This window comes from Carassius gibelio, chromosome A3 (assembly GCF_023724105.1).
Source record: "Carassius gibelio isolate Cgi1373 ecotype wild population from Czech Republic chromosome A3, carGib1.2-hapl.c, whole genome shotgun sequence".
NCBI classification, from domain to species: Eukaryota; Metazoa; Chordata; class Actinopteri; order Cypriniformes; family Cyprinidae; genus Carassius; species Carassius gibelio.
In genome coordinates, this window is record NC_068373.1 from 18,015,609 (window position 1) to 18,033,437 (window position 17,829).

A 17,829-nucleotide genomic window follows, 5' to 3' on the forward strand; every position below is an offset into this window, starting at 1 on the left:
TAGAAGAAAGCTCTTGGTGCATACTTGGTGCGTTACAAGCTCTTGGTGCATACAGAATATCTGTAAAGTTGCTAAGACTAAAGTCTCAAATTTAAAGTGATATTCTTTATAAAATTTAAGAGTCAAAATCACACCCTCCTAAAACGGCTCGTTCTAACACGCCCCCACATCTCTATGTCACGATGTGGGAAGATTTGCATAACACCACCCAAATGTTCACCCTAAGAAAGAAGGCATAACTTTTATTCTCATTGATTAGCATTTGTTCAAGGCAAATTGATTAGCAATTTGTATTTGGCATGGTCGTGTCTACAAGGACCACACTCAGAGTGTGCTCGCTGAACACACACGCACGCACACACACACACACACACACACACACACACATCATTGTATTAGATTAATGTGAGTGAGCCGCCATGTCGTGAAGACACTGTGTGTTTCATTGTGAAAGTGAAACTACTTTGTTTGGCCTTCCAGAAGAGGACACAACTAGAAATCAGTGATTCAGTTGTATCTAAAACACTGTTCCGGAACAGAGTGACAATGGTCCATTTGAGAGACAGGTGACTATCTACAATCTCAATTAGGAGTGTCAGTGGTCCATTTGAGAGATAAAGCAAGAAGATGAAGACGCCTCACCTGAAGGCTGTGTTTTGAGGAGGCGCTCATACAGTTCAGGTATTGCAGTGTATCAGAGGTTAAAAAACAATATAAATACTGTTCAGTTCCTTGCACAGACTGATTGTTTGGTGTCTTTACACATCAGTGTATTGACAGAAGCCGCAGAGTTTAATTTGGTTTTGCCTATGTATGTTTTTTTTTTTTCTTTGTATGTTTTAGTCGCGACTTCCATTCACAACCATTATAAGATTGACAGACTGCAACGGATTGTTTAAAAAATCTCTGTTTGTGTTCTACTGAAGAAACAAAGTCACATACATCTTGAATGCCCTGGGGGTAAGCAGATACACATCAAATTGTCATTTCTGGGTGAACTATCCCTTCAAAACGAACCCAGCATTTTTTTAACCCATAATTTTTTAGAGTATAAGGATAATTTTAGCAGACATTTGTGCTTTCATGTATGATCCACTAAACAAAAGGTTTATGTCAATAACCTATTTCCATAGTTCCATGCAATGCAGGCACAGTTATGCACTGACATCATTCATTGCGTTGCTCTTCAGCAGTGTGCTTTCAGTCCCATCTTGTACATGTTTTAGTGGTTGCCTTAAACCAGCACTCACATTAATCTAATACAATGATGTGTGTGTGTGTGTGTGTGTGTGTGTGCGTGTGTGTTCAGCGAGCAAACTCTGAGTGTGGTGCTTGTAGACACGACCATGCCAAATACAATGTATTGACCCTTCTGGCCTTGAACAAATGCTAATCAATGAGTCCAGCAGTCCAAGTCCAGGAAGTCCTTAGGGACGGCATTCAAAACCCCCTCCATTTGTGGTCTAGACAGCGGCCAGATCCTTTAGGAATTATTTTTACTCTAAACTTCCATTGGCTTATTCAATCCAACCACTTACTCCTTAAAATCTGTCAGGATGGTTGCCAATTCTTATTTTTTCCCTCTACTTGCCTTGCAGTATGTTTACACACCCAGTTCTTTATTTTGAAAGATACTCTTACGTTTACTCCCCTTTAATGTGTGGTCTGATTCCAAGGGCTTTTGGCCTGAAGTTTCTTGCAGCACACTTAAGTGTCCCCAGAGGAGTTTTCAAATGGAAAGAGTGCCACTTTCACTCTAATATTCCTCCCCTCACACATAATTTTGTGTCCGACTGTACAGTTTGGCTGCATATGTGTATTGAGGGAGTTTTCATATCTATATGTATGTGCGGAGTGAATGTCTGTCAGATTAGGGAGTGCTTTATAAAGGTGGTTTATTTCCCGGTATCAAGAGAGCAGTCGGCCCTGATTTTGTATGTTACTATGTGTGTGGGTGGGAGTATTTTTATTTTATTTTTGTAATTTTGGCGATCAGTTATATTCTGTAACCATAAAAAGATAAGTGATGACTAACAATGTACTGTTTAAATACATGGTGCTAAAGTGTGCTCAACAAATTAGTGCTTTTGGGGATGTTCAGATATCATAAGTTCTAGCTGGTAATTATTTTTAAGCTACAGCTATACCGATAAATGACAAAAAAAAAAAAAAAAAAAAAAATTGAATGAAATAAGAAATGAAAAAAAGAAAATCAGAGTTTCCACAAAAATATTAAGCAGCACACCTGTTTTCAGTATTGCTAAAGCAGACTTTAAGTTGTAATAATATTCCACAGTATCACCACAGTATACGTACTGAAGTTGTGCTTTGTTAAATACTCGTTAATGGAAAATTTTGGACATGTTTTAGGTTAACTTATGGATATATATTTTATGGGCAATTCTGTTGCAGGGTTGTAGTTAGGGATGATAATGTGTAATAAATACTGTTGACAGTTGCAGTCTGTACCTCTGTAGATTAAAGGAGACATGGGCCGATGAAAACAGACAACGATGGAAAGTGAAAGGCAAACTGTGTGTGTGTGTGTGTGTGTGTGTGTGTGTGTAAGCTCCTAAAGTAGGTCCACATGTCTCTCTCAGTTATGCCTGTAGCAAAGGTCAAGGTTCCTGAATCTTAGGCCACAAACCTTGACCTTTTGTTATTGCACATTTCCCTCATCTGCCAGACCTTCTGTCCTCTCACACACAGACTCAGATTCTGTATTATCATCATCCATGATTCAAATGACAACCAACCAGCATGTTTTAATATGCATGCATGTATGTACAGATCAGATATACATCCTAAATGTGTTCTGTCACACTCATTCACACACACACACACACACACACCAAGAAAGAGAGAACCGTAAAACACAATTTCCTCTCTGAAATCGAAGGTTGTTTTTTGCTTCAATGTCTTTTTGTTAAAGATGTCTCTGTTCATTAGCATTAGTCATTAGAGAGCCATGAGAGAGAGAGGGAGGTGGAGGAGAAGTGGGGCAGACAGAGAACGAGAGAGATGATGAAAGTCCATAGCCCAGTAATGGGCTCTATTTCCCCTTCCCCTCGTCCATTAAGACAGCCAAATGAAATGAAGGGAAATGAATTGAGACTGCAGACATGTGGTAAAGGAGACAAGTGGGACAGAGGGAGGTGTTGGAGAGCGAGAGAGGGGAGGTAGTTTCAAAGGTCATTACTATAGGTATGAGATGAGCAGAGGTAATAAATCTATGCACTAAATGAGAACTATCACCTTTATGAGGGAGAGAGAGCTAAATGCATGTATACGTCATGCATATAGAGCGCGCCAAGGGAGCGTTTCAATTAGAAAGGAAGAAAGGCTTGATCTATAGATACACACATGATCACTATTCACTCCATGCATCTGCAGCCTGCATGTCAGAAGCAGCCCTATATCCTTCCAAAAAGGATCATGTGTTACTATGATTTTTGTACACTTCCATGATGCCAATTACACACACACACACACACACACACGGTATTTGAGAAAAGTTACTGGCTGGATGGTGTGTGTGTGTTTTATCTGTGGGTGCCCAGTAAGATTAGTAGCATCCATCAAAGATAAGAGTGTGTCCCAAATTCCAATGCTCCCATTGTTATGGTACATATTTACCAGATGAATTAAATATCTATATCCTATAATGAAGACATATATGGACCAATATATACACAGTATATAGACCATTGGGTATGAGTATGTTTGTATGGTAAACTTTTGTCTTTATGCATTGTTTCTGTCTTTTGGGCCCTTTTGTCTGTGATCTCCCACCTAGACAATTTCCCTGAAACCCAACGGTGTACTCTTGTTACTAGGCAGTGGTGTCAAAAGTATTGGCATTCATTACTCAAGAAGTATAGATACTAGGGTTTAAAAAGACTTTTGTAGAAGTTGAAGTATCAACTCAAGCTTTTTACTCAAGTAAAAGTGTAAAAGTACTGGTTTAAAAAACTACTTAAAGTATAAAAGTAAAAGTAATGTAAGGGAAAAAAAATGCCATTAAGAACAAAAGCTTGGGCCGTGCCTCAAGGGCCTATTGTGCACTACCCCACCTCCTCAAAAAAAATTTTTCTAAAGGCCATAATGACTATAATGTTATATTAAAATGTTCATGTTGAAAAATTTGGGAGGCACTAGGCTACCTGTTTCAGCCACATATATGCCCATTGAAAATGAACTCATTTTAGTACAATGCAAATACATTAAAGAGCTAGAGATATGATGACTAGTTGCCAATAAGTATTGTTATGGTGCAAAAAGTCAAACTTCAGAGGCATGTCATCAATAACCTTGAATGGAATGTAAATGTACATCCAAGCTTAGCTGCAGGACTCTGTGAGGGCAATGGACAAGAACATTGGTGCAGGCTAAGAAACAATTACTCTTGTGTGGTTGACTATTTACAATAAACATTATAGTGCTGTCAAAATGAATGATTAATCTAAGTGATTATTCAAAAACTAAAAATGAAAAATAACTCATAATCCTGATACCTTCTTGATTGATAGCTTCTTGTATTCGGTACATACGTCTGCTATGTCCAGTGTTCGGAGGGTAACGAGTTACAAAGTTGATATAGAGCTTCACAGTCCCACCCACAGCCCGAGAGAGCTCTGGTGCCGGAAGTAAATTTCCCATTTATTTCTCCCATTCACTTTCGGAAAAATCCGTATCTAAAGAGTTTTAGAGCATGTGTGAGGATAACCAGCTACGGCTGAACTCATAAGCATATAACATATCATTTCAAGTGAAAAAATTAAGACAAAATCCAAAAAAAGTCAAAGGTACAAGACTGTGTACATATTTTCATTTCGAGCGCAGGAACTACTCATCCCATAAACCACCGCGCCCCATTGAATTCGACTGAAGCCACAACTGCGAACGAGGCAACGAGCCTTTTGAGCGACATCCAAATCTGATAACGGCTGCTCGCGCGAACTTTTTCCTCCAGTGAATTTTATTTTATATAGTGAATGTGCAGTAATAGCAGTTCTTTCAGTATTAATCGTGTAAATAAATAGTGTTTTATATATGTATTGTGTATTGATTTTTATTTTATCATCGTGTATTTTATATTGTGTGCGTGTGTGAAAGTGGTTAACGATAACGTCAGCAATGGTGCAGTGCTTTGTATCTGACTGCAATCACTGCTCAGTTGTCAACACATGTCGTTGCCATTACACAAATGTTCAGTAAATGCACAAAAAGGTATGTCTAGGCTAAATATTGTTTTGACAGTGGCATTATAAAATGCTTGATATGACTCATTTCATATGGAGGCTACAGTAGCCTAGCTAAAGTGGACGATGATGCTAACTAAAGTTACCAACCTCCCTGCAAAACTCTCAATGGCAGCCAAGGAGATCATGATTGCACTGATAACTCTACCGTGCAAAAACGCAATACAGGTTTTTATTTTATTTTATTTTTTTATTAATGATCTTCAGTCTTCACGGACCTTCGAGGGGTTTAACCAGACGGTTATACGAGCTCCACCAATCAGATGCATCACTGTGGGATTGTGGGATTGTTCAGGATTGTGGGTAATGAAGTACTTAGCCAAGACATAGCGAATAAAAGGCATTTAGATCAAAACAAGGTTAGTGCCCCCATGATCTTTTTACGTTTATATGAGCATATACTGTTGCTTAGTACAGCCGTAGCTGGTTTTAAGTCTACCATGTATGGTTACGTTTTAATGGCTTATACCCCAAATGTCAATGCAGAAATTGCATTGAATTTTTAGTTCCGGCACCAGCTGTGGGTGGGACTGTGATGCTCTATAGCCTAGATATCACAACATTGTCATTTGCGTCATTAATCGCAAACGATAATTTATTAAAACGTCTCACTACCCAACTACCTACAGTAGCTTAATTTGTGGAGGACGAAGTGAAAGCACCCATTTGGCAAATGAGCCAGTAGTGAGAAATAAATAATAACTTTTAAGTAGGGTCCAGTGCCTTTTCGATACTTTTAAAATGGTACTGGCGCCTCAACGTGCCTGAACCGATACTTAAAAAAAAAAAAAAAGAACTACAAAAAAAACTATGGATAACATTAAAGAACATTACAAATATTTAAAATAAATCCATAGCTTTCACCTTGGATGCTCTCATTTCCCAAGTTGTGCTTCCCTTAATCTAAGGCTAATAAATGTATTTCACAATCTGGGTCATTATTTAATACAAAAGTACACATAATGTTTCTACTGTATCTCTGTCACTCACTCTGATATTTAGTTAAGATGAGTGCTGTCTGTCACTGTCTTAAATCAGTTCTGTGAATGACTGTATGCTCATTCTTTATAAAGTAGCAACAATCTCGTTTTTAAAATACAGTACTGTGCAAAAGTCTTATGGAAAAGAAAGAATAGTGTTTTCACCATTAAAAAAAATTGTTTTAAGCCAGTTATTTATATCTTTTGCTGCAATGTGTCAGTAGGACAGTAGTTTGCCATTAATTTTAATAATAATCTAGTGCGATTTTGAATGCACAAGCAGTTTGACGATGGCAAAATGAATGTTTGGAATTGTAAACTGATATTTTATACTGACAGTGACACTCTACAGCAAAATATATAAATAACTGGCCGAACACCATTCTTTTAAGTGAAAATACTGCCTAAGACTTTTGCACAGTAGTGTATGTACGTATGATTAAATGAAGTATATTTAAATAAGTGTAAGGAAACAGCTGTTTCGTGATTAGCGGTGACAAGCGAAAACTTTACACTAGATGAGAAACCGACTGATCGTGACCTTTTGTAAACTGTATTTATGACAAAGAACTTCACAGATACAGATATTCTAACAATCTATCGGTAAACACACACCTTCTGTCTCTGTTTGAGCTCGCGCTGCTCCACCGTGGTCGGCGGATTGAAGAGCGCACTGAAAGACGGGAGGAGACCGGACTGACGCCGGTTTCATTTGAAATTTAAGCGGACGGACTCTGAGGCGATCGGATACTACTGGTTCCAACCTACTTTTAAGAAATATATTTTTTGATAAACGAACCCAAAACTGTCTATGCAGTGTGATGTGACTTGTGTCATGTGCAGGTGTGATGGATCGCGTATGGACCAATAGGGTGTCGGAATGGTATATATGTATACTTCTCATCCAACCACAATCAAATTCACTCCATCCTGATGGCGCGATTTATCTGGATAGGGTTTTTTTCTTTCTCTCTCTGAACGATAACAATCCGGAATGAAATAGCAGTAACGAAGCTATTTTTTTAAATGTAAGGAGTAGAAAGTACAGATACTTGCGTGAAAATGTAAGGAGTAGAAGTAAAAAGTCGGCTGAAAAATAATTACTCAAGTAAAGTATAGATACCCCAAATTTCTACTTAAGTACAGTAACGAAGTATTTGTACTTCGTTACTTGACACCTCTGTTACTAGGTGATTTTTTTTATTTAAAGGTCTTTCCAATTGTGTCCATCTTGAACACTGTGTGTTGTCATCTCTATCTTTTTTTTTTCTTTCTCACAAAGTCAGCCATGGCACACATAATCCTATTACTGAGGGGCTTCAAAAACAGGCCACCAGGACTCAGAAAATGAGAGCAAGAAAGAGAGAGAGAGAGAGAGAGAGAGAGACTGGTTACAAAGAAGCATGCTGAGCTCTTATCACACAGAATGAGACAGAAACCAAATTCTTGACCTCATGCCCTAACTACAAAAGTTATGTTCACCTTTCTCATTTTGCAAACCAGCAGAAAAGAAGTGCCTCCATCGATCTAGATAAATTCCCAGGAAGTGCAAACCATGCTGTATTATATGAGCCAGTGGAACAAACAAGAGCAAGCTGAACATGACCTTCAGGGCACATACAGAGATTACAAATTGGCACACATTGACAAAATGTATTTATTTACAAATGAAGATCCTGAAATTCTAAATATCTTAGTCCACCCAAAAGTGAACATTTGGTCAACATTTACCAAGAGCCTTAACTTTCTTCTGAAACAGAGAATGTTGAGGCTGGTGAAAAATGGCGATAAATGCATTTCTGAATCATGCAGAGGTTTTATTTGAGGAAGATTTGAAATCTCATTCATATGTGTACACTAATATTCAAAAGTCTGGGATCCTTAAGATTTGAAAGAACTCTCTTATAATCTCCCAGGCTGCATTTATTTGCTGAAAAATACAGTAAAAATGTAATATTGTCTCAATTTGAAACAATAGTTTTGTATTTTAATAAACTGTAATTTATTCCTGTGATGACAAATGTGCCTTTTCCATTGCTCCAGTCTTCAGTGTTACATTCTATAATGTTGATGTGCTGCTCAAAAAATATTTCTTATTATTATCAATGCTGAAAACATCTATGCTGCTTTTTGCGGATATTGTGATACATTTTATTTCAGGATTCTTTGATGAACAGAAATTTGAAATAACATTTTAATATTTTTTTAAATATGTCTTTTTATTAGAACAGTGGTATATGTTAAGTCATGTCATACCAGGTTTGATGTCAATGATGCCAAGTGTCATTTCTTCCATTGTGTCAAATTTAAACAACTTCATAAGATTTGAGAGTTTATAGCAAATAATGAGTTTGTCAGTCTGTTCCTTACAAAAAGCTGTGAAATGAAGACTTGGAACAGCAAAAAAAATTCATGGATTATGATTTCTGGATCTTGACAGCTCCTGGTCAGATTCAGATTCACTGTCAGTGTAAAAGAGTCATGATCGGGGCACATATAAGTGGTGCGCTAGCGTGCATGTGTGACCAAAATAAAAAAAATGCACTGTGTAAATAAGTTCAGACCACTCATTCACGCACCAACATGGTTGACATCAGTTAATGCACAATCACCATTTTAATTCGACTAACTACGATCTCCCTTCAAACTGAAAGCGATGCCATTTCACAGCAAAATGCAAAACTGACATTTCGTTCACTGACATGCTTCACATTTGTCTTCACTTACGCTCTTACTTGCCGGCAACCCATCAAAATAAAAGCTTGCTGATTTTAGGTTGGAAAATGATTAAAATCATACAAATTGTAAAATTAAAATGTAAATAGAAGCATTGTATATTTAACACTTTTTATTTTAAAATATAGTATAATAGTAACCACCATGAAAAGATAAGAGGACTGGCTGAGGGAAATTAGCACATTGGTCTGTGAAAGCGAGACACAGAGGTCTACTCACACTGTAAGGAATAAGGGTATCTTCTGTAGGAGGGTGATGGGCACATGTAAATGGCTTTTACCCCACTGAACGTTATTGGATTCTGGGAAACCCATCTGTTACGTGGCGCCCACACCAGAGAGTAATACGAGGAAGACGGCGCTGGAGGAGGGTGGAAGAGACCGGGGCAGAGGGGGGAGAGCAGATGATAGATAGCAGTCTGAGTTTTAATCAGCACTGTGCCTCTAGCGCTTTCAGCCCGCAGCATCCAAAGCTTATCCGTCAAGTGGCTCACATGACCCTAACTGAAGAGAGAGGAAACCTTTCCCCATCATGCATAGCTTACCTCCCTTCAGTTCCTTCCACTCCAGAGAGAGAGAGAGAGAGAGAGAGAGAGAGATAGAGGAATATCTTCTCACACTATTTCGCCGAAACCACACTAAAGTGCACCGGTTTCGAAGCCGACGTGCAGAGATTTAGCATGGAGGGTCGAACTGTTTCACCTTATCTCAAAATTAAACAGGAAAGATCTTACTGGGAGTTATATATCATCGCACCGAAGTGCATGAGTAAACATTCTTCTTTTCATCAATCTGTTTTTGAGATGATACCAGGGAAAATGAGTGAGGATGGACTCAATAAAATCATCCTGATTAGCACTGGAAACAGTGGCAGCTGGTGATAAAAATAAAAAATAAAAAACTGATTCACACTGCTAATGAAGAAGTGAAAAAGTGAAGTGACGTGACATACTGTTAAGTATGGTGACCCATACTCGGAATTCGTGCTCTGCATTTAGCCCATCCAAAGTGCACACACACACAGAGTTTACAAATGGTCACGCCCATTTTTACGGCGCACCGAATACACACAACAAACAAAATAGAGTTTTTATTTTTTATGTTTTTTTAATAGGTGCTTAAATATACACAGAAATAGTATGAGTAAAAAAAGCAATTTCGTGATTATTTCGCAATATGTATTTCACTTATTTTTCACATGTCGAAGTGAGCTTCTTCCCTGGCTAACTCTAGGAGGGCGGCACCCCAGCGCCCCCTATTGACCAGCTGCCACTGATCAGAAAGCTAATTAAAAACAAGTGAAAAGCAGAGACATATGCCTCCGCTGGCACATGAAACTGCATCATCTATCACAGCAGAGGGCCCGATAGCAATGAAAGCCATATCTCTGGGTTAGGTAGATGAAACGGTGGGTTGACTCTGGCGTAACAAAGGCATATCATTTCACATGACTGATACAGCTATAAGGCTTTAATATGGTTTGGAACGCTTCTCCCCCTAATGATGCTATTACCGGCAATAACCAAACCCCCTCAGATGGCTTTGGCGCAAACTGCATGCCTCCCCATAAACCAAGTCTACAACTTTTAACCCTTTCCCACCTTAAAAGTTATCTGGATGAGAAATACGGATGCATTGAGAGAGAAAAAATATTCCATGTGCCCTAAAGTCTTCAGAATCCAAAAGTAACATGTTTTCAAACACTAAATAACGGTACGGTTGAGCTTTGACTTGCCAGTTGGTCTGTTACTTTTCTTTCCAAAATAATGCATGGTTGAACTAGCAAAATACACAGAGAACAGGACAAATAGCTGAAAATGATATTAGACCACAGATACATTGTCCTTCATTTTTTTTTATTTTTTATTTGATGCACTTATGTCAAATACATATGCAAAAATGGGTTGAAATATAATTATTTAAAACATATGATATTATTATGAGGATATTAAATTATGTATAATATTTACATAAAATAGAGTTGCCATTTCCTGCAGGTCACTCACAGGAACTCTTAGCTTAAAGATGATCAAAAATTAAAAGTGAATTAATAAAACAGATTTTTTTTTATCCCAGTCAATAGGTGATGAAAACTTACTGGCCAATTAATATTGAAATTTTTTTTGACAATAAAACTCTATGTCTCCTGTGTGAACGTGTTATTGTTGGCACAGGATGAGACAATTTGTGAATTTTTCAAATGTGTGATCACATGAATCACACTAACATTTCAGAAAACACATTGGTAGCTTTATGTAAATAAAAAACTGTTAATCCATACAATATTACTAAATACATTCTTAAAACCTGAACATATCTTGCCTGCTTTTCATAATGAAGACATAACTCATCAAGGCTTGACCAAGCATTTTGACTCCAATTAATATCGACCGCAATCACAACACATCACCTCTTATTAACCATACAGTTCCAAAACCATATAAATTCAACAAGCCCTACAAATCGCAGAACATGCATAAAAAAAGCAGGCTACCTAAATAGATGTTAGCCAGCTGTTATGTGCCAAAACAAGCCTCCATCATACAATCCTTTATTATGACAGCCCGTAGCATCATCATATTATTCCAGATGAAATCCCTGGTGTCTGATAGAAAACGATTGCTTGTGTCAGATACTGAAAATGGCAGAAAGCTGCAGCCTGCTTTTTGATTCTCGCCGCAAAGAAGAGCAAGTGTGCCTGCCAGCGCTGTCATTACCCCTTGGCTTCACTTGACATCAACTAAAATAGCCTGATTTAAAGAAGCAAGCAGCAACCGAGCAGAGCGAGCACATTAAAGCATTTACTATATATGCAAACAAGCTATAGGGTCAAAAGATCCACTTGTTTGCCAAATCGTATGCATGAAAGGACACACACTGGCAAGACTGAGCGATGCTTTCACAACCAAATGAGAAGGGAGGTCTCGTTATTTTAAGTGGGCCGGAAGAGACAGACAAAGTACCGTACTGCACGGATGGTGCGGGGTTCTCCTGGCATCGCTTAGAAGTTTTTCTCACCATGGCACACGCTTGATATTGAGCAACGGCAACAATTACATCCTTTTGCTGTTGCGCACAGTTTTTGAGTCTGACCCACAAATCCCCCTAACTCGAGCAGCCAAAACCAATCTCCTCACGACGTTTTTTTATATTACTCCTCTCAGCGTGCATGAGATGTCTTTTTCAAGTGCAGCCACTTCAAAGCGAGGACGAGAGTCCCAGTGGGAACGAGGAGGAAGTCGAGAAGATAACACTGAAGTGTTTGGGGTGATGCGCGCTCTGCAGATCCGCAGGCGAACCACTCTGAGACGAGAAACCACTTGTTTTTATCTTATAAAGGATGTTAACTAAATGCTAATGAACGAATGAGACAATAGATCATTTGAGACCTTTTTTTAAGAGCTGACAAGGCATTGTGGGCTCATTATGCTCCTTTTTATTATCAAGAACTAACTAAATGGCTTGTGAATTGCACTGGAGATGTATTGAGGGAGGGCTAACTAAAAATTTGATGTATTCCTGAATCCTTCATGGAAACAAATATATAGTAAAGTGCCATTCAAAATGAAAGCAATATAGTTGACTCAAAGTCTTCCATCATTCATTCATCCTCGTGTTTTTTTTTTTTTTCAAACATCTATGACATCTTTTTTTCTTCATCAGAACAGTTTTTATCTACACAGTGAAAGTCAATGGGCACCAGAACAACACTGCAATTGTTAAAAATACACCCCTTTATACTAAAGACTGGATTTATGGTCCAGGGTGTCATAATGATATTGACTTTACTGTACCTTCTGATGCACACAGTCAAAATGTGACATTCTTTCTCTGTGTTTTTTTCATCTTCCAGTGCAGATGTCTAAGGATTTGTCTAAGGATTCTTTACAAATGAAGATGCATTTACTTGAGAAGTGAAATGGCATAAAATAAGAAGTCTTGTTTAATGAGACATTGATCAAATTAAGTGAGTTTTTCATTAAAACGAGAATAAATCTCTGCCCATGGACTCAGAATAATCAACTTATTTCAAAAGGAAAATAAGCTTTCATCCCACTGACAGAAGATGAATAAAATGATGTAAGATTATGCTTAAAAAAAACAATTAAGAAATTTGCACTGGAAAACAAAATTAAAATATAACGAGGACGTATTTACATTTTATCTTATTTTTTTGCAGTGCATGCAACATTTAATGCCATGACTTTATAAATTTCAGTCATTTCGCTCCGATTTCAACTCTTTTTAGGCCTGTGGAAGGCCGAATTAAGACTTTTTAAGACTTCCAGAAACCCTGAACCAATAATTTCCAACGAGAAAAAAGAAAATAAAAAAAAGCTTTTGGGCATCAAGCATAAGCAAAGTGCACACTCACACTGCATTTTTATAAATGTTCAATAATTGTATTATACATCTGTGGTCACTTTAAATATGGGTCTTTAAACCGATATTTACGTCTCAACCATCCACACCCAAATCTATGCCCAAAGTCATCTTAGTTCATTTTCAGAAAGACTTGTTTCCATTTTAGCATTCTGCATCTGCGCTAACAGATCGGTGCCGTGCGACTTAGAGTGACATGATTTATTTTGATGGGTTTTGGCGGAGGGAAACAGACTCCACATGAAGCTCATATCCTGGTTGGCTTTCGAAACGCTCTTTAAGATGCTACAATCTGATTAGAAGCTACATGGAAATAAAATATGACATGAGTCCATTTTGACGCCTACCTCATTTATTCTCCATTTCTCCGGCTGTTGAAGCCTTTAAGAAGGGGCCAAATAAAACCGCTCTTAATGACTGAGTAGAGTTACCTGCTGCTGGATTTCTCCGTCTTAAATCTCTTCAGACAGTCAGAGGAACAGCACCACACCAGAGAGAAACACTTGAAAGAGAAAAAGAGAACAGGATTTAGCGGTTTAGTATATTTTCTCTGCTCCAGCACTCATCCACACTAATTGAAACTGACATAGATATTTCATTTTATTTATTCTTTAAGGAAGACGCTTGGACTGAAAAAGGAAGTAGAATATAACACATAAAATTTGCAAGCTTAATGATTTTTAACTTAAAAATCTAAACTTACAAATCTATTCAGTATCAGTCACATATTACAGTAAAAATTTGTGAGAAGTTATTCAAAACGGTCACATGTTGTGATCTTAGCTTGTTCGGAGTTTGGATTTCGGTGGTGGAAATCACAGAGTTTTGTTTATTTGCACTGTAGTAAATCAAACATTTTCAAAAATAATAATGTGAAAAATGTAATAAAAAATATCAATTATTGGCTTGAGTATATTTATTAAGAAAAAAAACCCCAAACAAATCAAATTAAAGGCCACACATAACATTACATATCTCTTTCCCACCATCCTCAGTGTTGATCTATTGTAAAACATATGACGCATTACTGAATATTTCATTCATGGACTTCAAAGGTTCTTTCTCCTGTCAAAGAATATTCAGGTGAACTCGCTTAAAAGAATCGCTTGTCATCTTGTGACGGCTTAGTGATTTATAAAGGAGGTGACAACAAACAGTCATGTGTTTCACACATATTGAAGGTCTTGATTCATGGATCTCTGAAGCTTATTTTAGAGGTCAAACTCATCAGGGGGACTGCAGCCACACATCTGATAAATAGGAGGAGGAGACAGCAGTAAGACAAGAGATGGAAGAGCCTGATTTTTCTTACTCTGACATTTCCTGTCTCATCATGTGCTCACGCTTATTGCATTTGAATGCTTCGTAAGAAAAATGTGACAGTGAAGGAAAGGTAGTGCAAATGTGCATGTGAATGTGTGTGTACCTGAAAGATTGTCTTCAAAAACTTGCTCTCTTAATCCAGCAAGCTTGGAGTGAAAATATAGATGCACACTTCCTTTTGTACATTTGTGTAAGTTTACTGCATTTTCTTATTTGACAACCTGTATGTGGTTTAACAACAATAACTTGGCATTGCAAATGCTCTAGTATTTTAGCTACAGAAATAGCAGAAATAATCCAGTCTATATCAAGCACTGTCTGCCAAATCTGACCTCATCAATCCACAAGAATCTGATTGGTTCAAAGTTACCGGTCTACTCCCTCTCAACTCAAACTCTGAAACAAGGTGCCAGTGATGCGCCTTCAAGAGCCGTTTGCTCAGGGACACTGAAATGTCGTTTCACACAGCGCTAAGGCCACATGTGCCATCTACCCAGCCTGACAAACATGAGCAAGCTTTGTCAGCAGGTCACCTGTCCTGTCCGAGTGCTCTTGCTATCAACAGTGGTCCCGTCACCCATCCTGACCTTCAGATGGTGAGAGTGCATGACATTTTAAAAGGGTGACAGCATTAGTGCAGTGAAACACAATGTTCCCAACCCACCAGATTCCTTCTATTTCTGTTATATTAAAAGTCAAGTGTCTCTCGTTGATGGGAGCTCTTCCAGGCTTTTGACATCTCTATCAAGCACAAGCCAGAAAGAGGCTTTAACAACATTCAGTGTTATAGCATTACATTTTGGAATAACACCTGGGTTAAAATTAGCATGATTACAGGATACAATATATATATATATATATATATATATATATATATATATATATATATATATATATATATATATATATATAAATATAAATATATACACACACACATACACACACACACAATAACTGACATGAGGTATAAATACTATAGACATTCTACAGTCAGGTACAAAAGACCATATTGAAATACTTTTAGCTGTATTTCATACTTTTAATAAAATACTTGTATTATTTTTGTTAGTGGTCTCAGACTTTTTTCACATTGAGATAATGAGAATTGTAGTAAAAAGTAGGCTACTTCATTTTCAATATAATGTCATAATGAAAAAAACAAACAAACATTATATTCCTAAATACAGGCTTTGTTTTTCTTATAAAAATGTATTGTAATAATAATTACTCACTCTTTCCTTTACCTTTTGAGGTCATTTTGTTCTTGACAGGCTTGTGAGTTTCATTACCGTATACTGTAGATGTCACTCTTGGTTGAATGGGTTTATTTTTACCCATAGGTAATCCGCTTTCTAGTCAGTGGTGTCGTTTAATCACATCACTCGTGTTTTTAGGATTACATGATGACAGTGTTGCTGAACAGAAACTGCTTTCCATGAATTAACTGCTATGGAGCTACGCAGTTTGAAAGAACACCTGTCATTACATAACAATTACACAAGAACGCAGAGCAGTCATGAGACCACAGTTCCCATGACTGACTCCAGGCTTTTCAAATTCTGATCAAACTGAAAGAAACTGCCTTTCTTAAAGCTGATATGCCAAAGGTTTCCAGACACATTGGAATTTATTAGCTGTCTGTTGCGGGAGAGAGAGAGAGAGAGAGAGAGAACCAGATAAAGAACAAAAGAGATCGGGGGAAACAACAGAGATATGTGGGCTTCAATCTGAAAGAATGAAATAGGGGCATCACCATTTTTTTGTGGGGGGGGGGGGGCAGTCTTGAAAAGAGCAGTTGGAGAGACAGAAAGAAAATATTCTAGAAGACAAATTGTTATAGCAGGGTGCTTAGTGACTTCCACCCATCACATCTTAATGGGTGATGACCCTGTAAAGGCTAAAGGTCACCCTCATCCCCCCTCAACCTGGTCTATCTAAATAGGACCACCCTCTAGTGACACAAGATGAAGCACCTCTACCCGCTGAACTCTGAAAACAATCTTCTACAATGGGGGTCTGAATGAGATACATTGGGAGGTCTTGGGGAGGAAAAAAGTGTATTTCTGTGTGCATAAGAAAAGAAAGGGAGGGAGGTGGAGAAAGAGAGACAGAGACGGACATAGAAATAAAGAGAGATATAAACAGATATGTACAAGACCGGTAATACAAAAGTCACTTGAGTAAGTGTGTATATCTTTCAACAGGGTGACTTTCAGTTGTGTATATTCTTTATGTCAACACCTGTCCAAAATAGCAATCTAAAAATCCTGAGCAGATGGGCTCCTTCACTAAACGACACCAATCTCTATAGCATAATGGAAAAACAGCCACCAAACTCAAATGTCAAGAGATATCTTTCATCCAGACAATCCACCCACATTAAAAGGTGTCTAAATTTTTAGTGCCGATGAAAGGAACTAAAAAGAAAGTTTCCAAACAGATTTCCAAACACTAATTTTGTCAATGTCCCTTTTAAAGCAAGTCAGTTCACTCGGCAGCCATTCTGGTGATTACATCTCAGATAATATATATTTGAATAGTGAAAGAGTAAAATCTCTAAAACTGTCATATGTCATGTTTAAATAATATATTCCACATTAGGCACACAATTTGACGGCCAATGAAACACAGTGAATGGAAACTGTGAGGAAAAGTATGCACAAAATTAAATCTTGAAAAGGTGTCACAGTGGAACAATGCAATATTGATGCAATCTACCTTTAAGCTAAAAGTTTTAAAAGTTTCTGGATTTCATTAAAACATTAAGTTTTAATATAATACTCCAAATTTTTATTTTACTAAAGGTTAATATAAAGTTTAAAACCATTTATTACATAACTATAATGAAAAATACTAAAACCAATGAACTTTTTAAAGTTAATATTATACATATACATATATATATATATATATATATATATATATATATATATATATATATATATATATATATATATATATATATATATTCCATTTGTCAGCAAAATCCCCCTGAACAGTGTAAACACTGTGGTGCTTTCAGATAATTGTTCTGTTTGTTTGAGCATTCCAACCAGCCCGCATAGCAGCACTGGTTCAGCCAATGGCGTGAGTTTGGGGCGGAGCTATCTGTTTGACTGACCAGTGACAGACGACATGATTGTTCAG

At 37.4% G+C, this 17,829-nt stretch overlaps 1 protein-coding gene across 3 annotated transcripts in view; it reads right to left on the reverse strand.

Annotated features, from left to right (window-relative positions):
* The window catches only part of LOC127950414 (retinoic acid receptor alpha-B-like), a 111,254-nt gene that overhangs the window by 67,838 nt on the left and 25,587 nt on the right, over positions 1–17,829 (reverse strand). For 2 of the 3 annotated variants that reach the window (XM_052547462.1, XM_052547454.1), the window contains exon 2: positions 13,791–13,861. The gene's annotated coding sequence lies outside the window, so the exon portion shown is untranslated. Of the gene's footprint in view, positions 1–13,706; positions 13,862–17,829 lie in introns of all 3 variants that reach the window. The other variant, XM_052547469.1, reaches the window with a different exon arrangement.